The sequence below is a fragment of the Tupaia chinensis genome, unplaced genomic scaffold, assembly GCF_000334495.1.
Source record: "Tupaia chinensis unplaced genomic scaffold, TupChi_1.0 Scaffold000238_1, whole genome shotgun sequence".
Taxonomy (NCBI): domain Eukaryota; kingdom Metazoa; phylum Chordata; class Mammalia; order Scandentia; family Tupaiidae; genus Tupaia; species Tupaia belangeri.
Window position 1 is genome coordinate 861586 of NW_006159716.1, and position 3844 is coordinate 865429.

The window sequence follows — 3844 nt, forward strand, 5'->3', positions numbered from 1 at the left end:
AGGACGCTCCTTATATGGTGAGCCGCAGCGCCCCCGCCCCATTGGTCCGCGGTTCCGGCACCTCCGCTCCCCATTGGCCCGAGGGGGGCGCTTATTTGCATAGACATACCGAACTCGCTGCTGTCATCCGGCGTCAGACCGTGACTCCGAACTGGGAGGAGCCGCCGCCTCTTAAAGGAGCCCGGAGAGGAGGCACGACACCGCCCTCCGGGTTAAGAGAATGGTAGAGAATTGGGAGGGACTCGCAGAGGAAGCTTCGGGAGCGTACTGGAGCGCAGTCTTGCGGAGCAGGAACAGCACTGGGAAATGAGCACTGGGAGGGCTGGAAGCAAACACCGGCGGAGCCCGAGTAGACTGTGGCGTTTGCAGTAAATGAGAAAATGCAGCCCAAGTGCCGAGGAAGGACTGCTCGAATCGATCGGAGCATTACCGCACGCCTTCCTGAGGGAGGCAGTTATTGGCGGTGCGGAGGGAGCCTAGGTCCCCAGTGTTTAGACTTGTCGTGCCCCAGCTGCTCTGTTCCAACTCATCCCCTCCCCCAGACTTCCCGTTCCCTCTCTTTTCAAGGCGACGACACTTTCCCACCAGGCCGGCTCCAGGGTCCTCATTCATCATCCTCTATACTGGGGAGGTCTTTGGCAGACGTACATCTGGAAAAGGGCCGGGGAGAGAGCCCGCCTCTGCGTCCCCGACGGGGGCAGGGAGGAGAGGGGGAGATCCGTGAAGCATTCCAGCTGCAGGCCGGGCAGGGTGAAGGAGTGGTCCCAAGGATTAAAGCCTACCCCGCAGCGGAGTGCAAAGGCTTGGGGGAAAATGTGTAGCCATAAAGAAAGTTTAAACAAGTGAGCAAGCCCCCTTCTCTGGAAAGTAGGAGGGCCATAGGCAAAAAAAAAAAAGTTCTAAAGGTTAGAATGAGTGCTGCAAAACCCAGGTTCCGGGACTGGGTCTTTAAGGCAATGAAAATAAGTTGGACTTCGCTGTTAAAAGAATTCAAATCTAGAACCTGCCTCTTGTTAGATGTCCCTGGAAACAAGTCCTTTCCAAATTTCTCCAAACTCCATATTACCCAATGTTGGTACATATCCCATGAAGTTCTTAATACAGATTTAATATGATAAAGACTGAAGCCCACGGTAAGTGGTCAGTGAACAGTTAACAGGGCTACAAGGGGTAAGTTATCTCAACCCAGGAATAAACATCCTAGTGTATTTAAGGGGATGGAAGAAGGTGGATTCCCACCTTAAAAGTTGCAAAGATTGGGGCTGGCAGGTGGCGTCGTGGTTAAGGGTGCTGAACTCCCACATGGCCTACTGCTGTTAAGAGTCCTGGACATGGAGGCTTGCTTTCTCGCTTTCTCTCTCTCTCTTTCTCTCTCATTGTCCCTTTCTGGTCAAATTAAAATAAATAATAAACAAAGTTAAATAAAACAATTCTTAAAAATTAAAAGTTCCAAAGATTGCAACCAGCAATAGATGTAATGGTTAGTTACGTTGCTAGACTTTCACATAGTCAACCACAGTTCCAGTCCCAGACCGGTGGCTTAAAATTTATGCGGGGCGCATATGTGTGCGTGCCCAAGATCCCAAGAGAATGGAGGAGAAGGGATTGTGGCATGGCCAAACCCCTATAGCAAAAATCTCTCCAAAAAAAAGTGTTGCAAAGATGAAAGCAGTTGGTCATGACCCAATAGTGGTAATGGTATCAATTTAGTACACTGCAACTAGTATTTAAAAGAATAAATTAATGAGTGTCACAAAAAGCAAAGAAATATTGTTGCATACTTTTTTGGGCATTATACATAGATTGAACCATGTACAGTGGCCATATTACAGGTTAAGAGGATGAAACAATTTCATGTGGTTTGATGGTGTATACTGGATTACAAGGTCACTACTCTTCCTACTTCGAGGCACCATCCCTAAACTTTAAAATGTGCCGAAATAAAGTGCATTCAAGTGTGTGTATACATTATACATACATGTACATATGAACATGTTCATCAGATACTTAAATATGGGAATTAACAGCCCTTTTCCCTACTTCTCAGTAGTTTTAGATTTTTTTTTATTTTCATAATTTTCTCTACACAACAGGTAGTTAAAAATATGGATTGTGTTAGCGCAAGAGGAAGAACAGGTCAAATAGATAAATATGTTCCAGAGGGTTGTGCAGGCCACAGATGGTACGTGAGGTGTGTTTTGTCTGAGCTGTACAATCACAGTCAGGGCCCTGGAGTTTCATCCCTGTCTGGCTCTAAAGACTTCATCTGAGGGGCTGGCAGGTGGCGTGGAGGTTAAGGGCACTGGACTCCCACATGGCTGACTGTGGTTCAAATCCTGGACCTTGCAGCTTTGTTTCTCCCATGCCCCTTCTCTCTCTCTCTCTCTCTCTCACTCTGTCCCTCTCAGTCAAATTAAAATAAGTAAATAAAGTTAAATGAGATAATTCTTTAAATTTTTTTCGTTTAGAATTATTTATTTATTTATTTATTTATTTATTTATTTATTTATTTTAATCTGACTAGAGAGGGAGAAAGCCACTAGGTCCGGGACTCGAACCTTGGTCGGCCATGTGGGAGTCCAGTGTCTTTAACCACCACACCACTTGTCAGCCCCAAATGAAATAATTCTTTAAAAAATAAAAATAAAAAGACTTCATTTGAGATTCCTACTTTAGATACACACAGAGTCAACAGCCCTCAACAGGGACACCTTGAAGGATAACCACATTCTGCCACACCACAGGGAAGGTGTCTGTGAGGAGCACAAACCTGTTTCCCTCAGATTCACTGCTCTCCCTTTAACTTCATCCAGCTCCTAGGCCATCACACACCACTGTTAGTGCCACGGCCCCTTTCCCTCGTCTTCCCAACTTTGTCTTCAGAGGGAGGCAGGGGGAGACTTAAGCCAGGCTGCACTGGATTATGGCAGGCTAATGGAATAAAGTCCAAATAAATAATTGACCAGAGGCCAGTGGATAGCTTAGTGGTTAAGGTGCTAGACTCCTATGTGGTCAATTGCTATTCGAGTCCCAGACCTGGAGGTTGGAAACTCTTGCAGGGCGCATGTGCACATGTGCCTAAAATCCCGAGAAGAGGGTGGAGGAGAAGGGATTGCCCTGTGACCATCCCTCTGGTGGGTGATTTCTTACTTTCTCTCTCCGGTGAGCACATTTGTCCTATGCCAAAAGTCTCTAGGAGAGAAAAACTGGCCCATAGAGACCAGTGAAGCAGCTGTAAAATGTGTCACTCTGTGAGACAGATCCACGTGGAGGGTTTGCCAGTCCACAGATGGAGACCTCTGAGTACACTGGATGAGGCACACATGTGCGTGTAATCCAGGCTGGCTGGAGCGAGGGGCGGATCATGGCATCAGGACTCTGCTGGGGATGCTGTATCTCTGTCTCTCACTCACAGAAGATGAATTTTCCTAAATATACATATATATGTATATATATACATATATATATACGTGTGTGTGTATATATATATATGTATGTGTGTATATATATGTGTGTGTATGTATATATATGTGTGTGTATATATGTGTGTGTATATATATATGTGTGTGTGTATATATATACATGTGTGTATGTATATATGTGTGTGTGTGTGTATGTATATATAATTTTATTGATTTGGTAAGGGCATATGTGTTCACCAAAGAGAGAGAGAGGGAAAGTGAGAAAGCAAGCCACCAGGACCTGAGCCATGATCACTCATGTGGGAGTCCAGCACCCTAACCACCACACCACCTGCTGGCCCCAAAAGTTTATAAACTTTTTAAAAGAGTGGTTTATAGAGGCCAGCAGGCAGTACAGTGGTTAAGACACTGAGCGTTCACAT